General features: G+C 44.8%; 1 pseudogene; it reads left to right on the plus strand.

Annotated features, from left to right (window-relative positions):
- Positions 1-1,679: 1,679 nt before the first annotated feature.
- On the plus strand, positions 1,680-3,082 carry LOC119809427 (annotated as a pseudogene).
- Positions 3,083-9,340: the final 6,258 nt, after the last annotated feature.

The raw sequence follows: 9,340 nt of genomic DNA on the forward strand, positions 1-9,340 counted from the left end.
TGATTTAGATAGATTCTAATAATGGATTTTGTTTAAATATTAGAGTTCACCCACATATGATGCTAAAATTAAGCACTTTTTCAACAAAATTTATTTTTACACCAATGCACACTAGCACACTAATCTTCATACATTTGCTGCGTGTGCACCGATGGATGGATGGTGTTTGAATGCCACCTGGTGGTTCTTTTGCTCTGTGCATCATGGGTCTGATCTGCTATGACATGGGTCTCTCATCAGCCTTACATTGTAAATGCCTGATAGACCACTTGCTCAGAGGCTACAGAATCACAAACTTCACAACATGACTACATACATGACACATGCTTTTAAATATGCAGATGGTTCTGTTCTGCTATGCTCCAGTACTCCAGGATATAGTAAAAAATGAAAGTAAAAAGGTTTAAAAATATACAAAACTGTGGATGTAGCACAGCTGGTAGAGTGCTTGCCTAGAATGTATGAAATTCTGGGCTCAATGCCCATCAATATCTAAAATGGAGCATGGTGGCACATATCAGTAATCCCAGTATTTAGGATTACAGGAGTTAGAAGTTCAAGGTCAGGTTGGATATTGGCTGCACAATGAGTTTGAGGCTGCCCTAGGCAACATGAGACCTATCTCAAAAAAAATCCAGTAGTGCTTCATTAATTTTTAAAAGTTAAAATAGAAACAATTTTCTTTATGACATTTTCATAGACCTTTTGTTCTTATTTGTGGCCCTGTCCCATTGCCCTTCCCCCTGTTTTCCTCTACTAATCTCTCTCCTTTACCCACAGACTTCTGTTCTGCTTTCATGCCACGTGTATCCCCTCCCCCACCCCATCTTTCCTTAAGATGTCATCTTCCAGACTGAGGGCAGCAGGCTAGTGGATGGGTGAAGGGCAGTGGGCTTAGTGTAATGGTTTTTCCTGTCCCTATAAGAGACAAGCCCCACCCACTCTCTCCTCTGTCCGCTGAAGCAAGCAGGTTTTTTTTTCTGCTTCCAGCCTCAGCGCCTCCCTTTCTGTCTCTCTCTGGAAGAGGCAGCTTCTGCCTTGCTCCCTTCTCCCCATTTCTCCCCTCAGCTCTCTCTCTGCTCTTCTCTCTCTCTGCTCTTCTCCCTTCTCCCCTTCCCCCATTTCCCTTTCCCTTCCATAACCCACTAAATAAATATCCAACCTCACTCTGCATGGCATGCCTATCCATGTCTGTCTCTCACCCACCACGTGGCTCCCTGCCAAGGATCAGCCACCTTCAAAGACCTGTGGTGTGGTCTCGTGGCATGCCTATCCGTCTTGGTCTCTCATCTACCATGCGACTCCATGCCTAGGACCCACTGGTCCTCATGGCCTCTGGGCCACTCGGGGCTCCCTGCCTGGGACTGGCTGCCTTTGTGGCCCACTGTGGTCTCAGAACCTGCTGCCCACTGCAGCCACTTGGGGACATGCAGCATTTTATTTAAACCATTACGGTTAGCATGCAGAGGGAATGGTGGGTGTGCCTGCTGTGTGGAGGCCATAGCAAATTTCAGATCACCTCGTCCTTACACTCCTGTCTTGGCTGTTGCTCTCCCAACCCCCTACAGAGTCCAGAGCCTACTACACCAGAACCCTGTGTTCAGCACCTGTAGAACCATGCTTGGAAAACTCAGTGTGTGCTTGTGGGCTAGTTCCCAGGACATGTGGAAGCTGATGACCTACCCCTTGAGGTTTGCAGCCTCCCAAACCCAGGTGCCATCTATGCCAACAATTAGATCAACCTGAGTGACACTGAAGTCTATGGTTTTGAGTATGACTAAACACTGGCCCAGCATAAGGATGCACTGCACCCTAAAATCCTCAGTGCTGCCAAGGGACATCCTGACAGAGCACTGTAAGTATCCTGAGGGGATTCGGAAGCATGACTATGACCGCAGTCTGCCAACTGTGGCCTCCACTATGACTTCAGAAAAGCCCTCCGATGAAAATTGATGCTTTTCATTATGTACAACTAGAATCAGCCTACAGGGGACTCCAGCCTGTGCCAGAAAATGAAGTGACTGACCTATATGTTCATGTACCTAGTACATGCCACTATACCAGATGAGTTGCTTCTATGACAAGGGCAGTTAATCGACATCTTCTCTTCATCTCAATACTAGAGATGGCACTGCTGCCCTGTGTGGCAGATACTTCCTGTGCCACAGCCTGGAGTTTGAGCAAGTCCACCTCTCTAAGGATATGACGGATGCCATCCCGGATGTGCATGTGAAAGGCCTCCTGTACCACTGAATTGAGCATGGAGAAGTACATCCTGAGACAGAATGAAACATTTGTGGTCCTGAGCCACCTGGTGGCCATGGGAAACAGCTGCTCCTCATCACCAACAATCCTTTCAGCATCATGGACAAAGGAATGAGGCACATGGCAGATCCTGATTGGCACCAACTCTTCGATATAGTCATTGTCCAGGGTGACAAGCCCAACTTTTTCACCGACCAGGGTAAAGCTTTTTTGAAAGCTTAATGAGAAGGGTTCCCTCATGGGGACCACATCACTGGCCTGGAAAAGGGCAAGATCTATCAGCAGAGAATCCTGTTTGACTTCCTTTGTCTACTTTGGGGACCACCTCTAAAGTGGTCTGGTGGATCCCACGCAGCAGCATGGCTGATGCACAGGAGCCTTCTTCCCTGAGCTGGAGCTTGAGATCCACATCATCAACAAAGGACAGTACATGCACGTGTTGACATGTCAGCAGGTGCTCACTGGTCTGCAGCGTGTACGCAGACGTATCGGGATGCAGAGTCCAGGCAGGTGCTGGCTATGGATGAAGGAGCCACGAGAACAGAGATGCATCACCAAGGCCTATCCAATGCTCAGTATGGGAGCCTCTTCCACAGCTTCCACAACTCCGCCTACTTCTCCAGGAGCCCAGTGTGCTTCTCCAACCTCTCCATAGCCTTTTTCAGTTTGTTCAGCTACCATGTGGATTTCACTTTCTACCCATGCTGCACACCCCTGCAGCATGAGGCACCCCTATGGGTGGACCAGATCTGCACTGGACTATGAAGAGATATACATGAAGACACCCTTTCTTGGGAACATGGCCCACATCCACTGAGGGCACTTATACTGTCCTGGACAGACCCTCCATCCTTTCAGTTCCAGCTACCCTCACAAATAATAAAAGAAGTCTCTGTCTTCAAAAGCACGAACAAACAAAACAAAAATTCATCCTCCTCTCCCACAGCAACCTCCAAGTTTCAACACACATACATACACACACACACGTGTGCCATAAATGACACTCATTTCACAGGAAATATGCAATATTTATCATTCTAAGTCTTGGCTTATTGCATTAAACATGATGATTTCCAGGTATATCCATTTTCCTGGAAATGTCCTTAATTTTATTTTTATTAAGTTTAGTGTGTGTGCATTGTGTGTATGCATACTGTACATGCCATGGCACACATGTGGAGGCCAGAGGACAACTTTGTGGATTCCATCATATTCTGGAAACTGCTCATCAAGCACCTCTACACAATTTAAATTTTCTTTACACACACTGAGCTTGATAGAGGAGAAAGTGGGAAGTACTCTACAACAAATGGGCACAGGAGACCGTTTCCTACGTATAACCCCAGCTGCACAGACATTAAGGGCAACATTGAATAAATGGGACCTCCTGAAGCTGAGCAGCTTCTGTAAAGCAAAGAACACTGTCACTAAGACACAAAGGCAGCCTACTGACTGGGAAAAGATCTTCACCAACCCTGCAACTGACAAAGGTCTGATCTCTAAAATATATAAGGAACTCAAGAGACTAGACTTTAAAATGCTAATTAACCCAATTAAAAAATGGGGCACTGAACTGAACAGAGAATTCTCAACAGAAGAAGTTCAAATGGCCAAAAGACACTTAAGGTCATGCTCAACCTCCTTAGCTATCAGGGAAATGCAAATCAAAACAACTTTGAGATACCATCTTACACCTGTCAGATTGGCTAAAATCCAAAACACCAATGATAACCTTTGCTGGAGAGGTTGTGGGGTAAGGGGTACACTCATCCATTGCTGGTGGGAATGCACACTTGTGCAACCACTTTGGAAAGCAGTGTGGCGGTTTCTCAGGAAATTCGGGATCAACCTACCCCAGGACCCAGTAATTCCACTCTTGGGAATTTACCCAAGAGATGCCCAATCATACTACAAAAGCATTTGCTCAACTATGTTCATAGCAGCATTATTTGTAATAGCCAGATCCTGGAAACAACCTAGATGCCCTTCAGTGGAAGAATGGATGAAGAAACTGTGGAATATATACATGTTAGAATACTACTCAGCGGTAAAAAACAATGACATCTTGAATTTTGCATGCAAATGGATGGAAATAGAAAACACTATTCTGAGTGAGGTAACCCAGACCCAAAAAGATGAACATGGGATGTACTCACTCATAATCGGTTTCTAGCCATAATTAAAGGACATTGAGCCTATAATTCGGGATCCTTGAGAAGATAATAAGAAGGTGAACCCAAAGAAAAACATATAGTAATCCTCCTGGATATTGGAAGTAGACACAATCGCCGGGCAAAAATTGGGAACTTGAGGGTGGGGTGAGACAGGGCCAAGGGAAGATGGGGAGAGAAAAGCGTGAAGGGGAGAATGGGGGGAGCTTGGAGGAATGGGATGCTTGGGATACAGGAAGGGTGGATATGGGAGCAGGGAAGCATATATCTTAATTAAGGGAGCCATCTGAGAGTTGTCAAGAGACTTGACTCTAGAGGGGTTCCCAGGTTTCCAGGGAGACGCCTCCAGCTAGTTCCTTGGGCAGCTGAGGAGAGGGAGCCTGAAAAGGCCAGTTCCTATAGCCATACTGATGAATTTCTTGCATATCACCATAGAACCTCCACCTGGCAATAGATGAAGAAAATGACTGAGCCCCACATTGGTGCACCGGACTGAGCTCCCAAGGTCCTGATGAGGAGCAGAAGGAGGGAGAACATGAGAAAGAAAGTCAGTACCGTGAGGGGTGCGTTCACCCATGGAGACGGTGGGACAGAACTAAAGGGAGATCACCAACTCCAGTTGGAATGGGACTGATGGAACATGAGACCAAACCAGACTCTCTGAATGTGGCCGACGGTGGAGGCTGACTGAGAAACCAAGAACAATGGCGCTGGGCTTTGATTCTTCTGCATGGACGGGTTCTGTGGGAGCCTTCTCAGCTTGGTTGATCACCTTCCTGGACCTGGGGGGAGTTGGGAGGACCTTGGTCTTAACATAGAGTAAGGAACCCTGATGGCTCCTTGGCCTGGAGAGGGAGGGAGGGAGGGGGGAGTATGGGTGGAGGGGAGGGGAGGGGATGGGGAGGAGAAGGGGAGGAGATGGAAATTTTTAAATATAAAAAAATAAACCATAAAAAATTTCTTTACATCTGAATAAAGTTCCATTGTGTATGAACCACATTTTCCTTGTCCAATTATCTATTGACGGACATCTAGGCTGGTTCCGTTTCCTAGCTACTGTGAATACTGTAGCAATGAACATTGATATGCAAGCATCTCTGTGGTAGACTCAAGAGTCCACTGGGATCCCTCAATGGGCCCAGGAAACCTGTGGTTGGATTGTGTGGTCCATCTATCCCAATTTCCATGGAGGAAAGGTTTTTTGATCCATTTTGAAATGATTTCTATGTGGAATGAGACAGGTGAATCTAGTGTCATTCTTCTAATGATAAATATCCAGTTTCCCCAGAACCATTTGTTAAAGAAACTCTCTTTATTCCAATGTATGTTTTGCATGTCTTATTTTTCCAAAGATTAGGTAACTGTAACCATGCGGGTTTACTTCTGAGTCCTGTCTTCCACTGGTCTATGGGTCGGCTTTTGTGCTAGTACTACCAAATAGTTCTTTACAGGCTTTGATTATGAAGAAGAAGACTATCCACAAGAACCTAATCAATTATAAATAAATAAAACTAAGAAGTTTCCCTTAAGCCGGGCGATGGTGGCGCACGCCTTTAATCCCAGCACTCGGGAGGCAGAGGCAGGCGGATCTCTGTGAGTTCGAGACCAGCCTGGTCTACAAGAGCTAGTTCCAGGACAGGCTCTAAAGCCACAGAGAAACCCTGTCTCGAAAAACCAAAAAAAAAAAAAAAAAAAAAAAAAAAAAAAAAAAAAAAAAAAGAAGAAGTTTCCCTTATACATATTTGTAGAAAAAAAGTAGAAATGTCCTCTCTTCATGTGACCTCAGTGACCTGTGATGTCTTTTATAAACATCCAGTGCCTAACTCCAAATGACCTATGGCATTTTACCCCAAATAATCATTCTCAAGGAAGACTGCTTGATAAAATGTACTACTTCATAAGACAGTGAGAGCCCACTACACTTCCAGCTATGAACCCCACCCAGTCTGGCTGGTGAGATAAGGTCAAGAACCTAGTCTAACTGTTATAAAAGACACCCAGTCCCTCTCTGAGAGGTGACCCCCCTCTCTTCCTGAAAAGTCACTGATTGTGTCTCTGACTTGCTATGTGTTGTCTTTGTTAAATCTTTCTTATATGTGCTGTGGCTTGGTAAGTATGTTCGCCTCTGTGGTTTCACAGTCGTTCCTGCCATGATAAATTTATATTGTGTATCATGATAGCAGGTTAGAGATTGATAGGAGTTCTTTACACTCATCTTTCAAGTATCTATAGATATAAAAGTTCGCAAAACTTTCATGATAATGAACAATAGTACCAGCTGGAAAGACAGCTCGGCAGCTGGAAGCATGGGATGTCCTTCCAGAGAACCAGAGTTAGATTCCTATCACCCACATCAGGTGGCTTACAACTGCCTATGGCTGCAGGTCTAGGGATCAAACACCCTTTTCTGCCTCTGCAGGTACCACACTCAGGTGTACAAACCGATACACATATGTAGAATATAAAAGTAATAGTAATAAAATATTTTAAAAGAACAAAAGGACCTTTATTTGTGGGAAAATATTATAAAGCAGAAAGATTATACAGACCAAAGAGCGAAGTACACCAAAATCATGACTTTTAAATGACAGAGGCATGAGTCTTTGCTCTGGTGATCAGAACATCATGTTGGGAACTGTGTTTTTAAATGTAAAAGCAAAAAGCCAAGTATGGCAGCACTGGGGAGCAATAGGAAGTAGAACTTCCACAAGTCTGAGGCCATCTTTGTAGTCTGAGGGTTACAAAGGCAGACACTGTCTCAACAAAATTAGAAAAATAAAACGAATACAATGTACGGGCATTGGAATTTGCTAACTCAGCACTCTCGCTCTGTAGACAAAAAAAAAAAAACCCTGAGTCTGAGAGGCTAAGGGCTTTGTCCAAAGTCAACAAACACAGAATCCACTGTTGTTTTTTATTACTCTACCTATCTAGCCATTCTTTCTTGGGATCCTCCCAAAAGCCTCACAAGAGCTTTCAGTTCTTGTCTGAGACAGACCAAGGACACACTAAATAAGAAGATGCACATAGAACTCAGTCATGACAACTTCAAATGGAAGCTGTATTTTTGCGTTGCTATGGGTAGAGCCCCGGCACCTTGCACATGCGAGGCAAGTGCTCTACCACTGAGCAGTATCTGCAGCCTTCAAAATACACTCTAAAGAGGACTGAGCAATGCAGGCAGAACACTTGCTCGTTATGAAAGTGGAGGGAGCAGGCTCTCAAAGCTAAGTGCCCCCAGATGAGGCCAGTAGGAAAAGACTTCATTCCTACAAGGAACTGAATTCTGCCAACTATCTTAATGAGCAAGGAAATGGATCTTCTTATAGCCTCCAGAGAGGCCCTGGTTTTAGATCACTGAGACACATATTGCCTATCTGACTCCAAAACCATAAAATAATGGTTGTGTCATTTTATTATTTAAAAAATTATATTACATTTATTTATGTGATGAAAGAGGCAAACATATCCAATGGCATATATGCAGAGGTCGAGGGAGAGCTTTCCAGAACTGGTTCCCTCCTTCCACCATGTTGTTCCTGGGGATTTAGTTCAAGTAGTCAGGCTTTATGGCAATCACCTTTACCCATGAAGTCATCTCACTGGCCCCTATTCACACTATTGTAAACAACCAATCCACTGAGCAAAAAGAGAAGTCAAAGGTTTGCTGACTCATATAACTGAGAAGAACAGGGGTGGAAGATGAGGTATGTCTCACTGGCGTCAATGAGACAGAACTCAAAGCATTTTTATTACTTCTCCTCGGATTGTCCTCTATTTCTCACTGGATGTGGACCTCTGTGTTCTCCTATGGAAAGATTTCCTCCACGTCACAGAAAATGGACACTACTATGGCAAACTGTAGAACCACGGTTTTCCATTCAGCAGCCTCAGAAAAACACGAGACTGACTGTCCTCTTTGGTGTTCAGATCAAAGTCTCATGGGGTATTATTAGCCATTAAACAAATTAGACCATATAAACCCTTCCTGAGCTAGAGGATACAACACCATATTTGACTAGGCCATGACCACTGGAGGCCCCAGAGCCCAGCTAGTCAGTGTAGTGCCGAGCTAACAACAGCCTTGCTGCTATTCCAATGGAATGAGTGAGGAGCAGATCCCCTGCAAGAAAGAAGGAAGGGTAGGATAGACAAATGAGAGCATTGGGTGACCACAATTTTAGTAGGAAAAAATTGTAAAGGGAAGTGCTACCCCACTCAGAGGTGACCCAGCTGATCCTCCCTGCCCTGATCGTCTTGCCCTTTGGAGACAGGACATCTGTAGCCAGAAATCCCACTTCAGTTATGCTGGCTGAAGTCTGTTGCATCTAACAGGGCTGCCAGAGTGACCAACTCTACCTTCATTATAATGCAGCTGCATGCTCAGTGACACATGACCAGGTGTCATGACAGCTGGCGTTGCCATGGATACAACCAGAAAGAACTGTAACAGGAGCAAAGATAGGCAATGCCCCAATTTCTGTTTGAGTAAGGTCTCATCTCACCCTGGCTGGGCTTGAACTCACTGCAACCTAGGATGACTTTGAGTTCCTGGTCTTCTCCAGTCTATTTAGTGCTAGGACTACAGGTGTGTGCCACCATGCCTGTCTTACCCTTCATTTCTTTTACCTGAAATCTGTGACTCGAAGACACACGCCCCAAAGGGACCAAGAGGCTGACTCACAAATTCATCTCCTATTTCTCCTATTTTTGGCAGAGATTTACGGTCTTTGCAATCAGTTTGGTCTTATTGCTGGTTCCACAGTACCAAGAAGAAAAAAGACCTGTGGTTGGGGTCCAAAATTGTAAACACAGACTGATTTTTAAAAAAAAGTATAAAGGGTCAGTTTGGGTAAGGCTATAGGGTAGCTGTTCTCAACCTGTATTTCAAGACCCCTTTGGGG

This window comes from Arvicola amphibius, chromosome 3 (genome assembly GCF_903992535.2).
Source record: "Arvicola amphibius chromosome 3, mArvAmp1.2, whole genome shotgun sequence".
NCBI lineage: Eukaryota > Metazoa > Chordata > Mammalia > Rodentia > Cricetidae > Arvicola > Arvicola amphibius.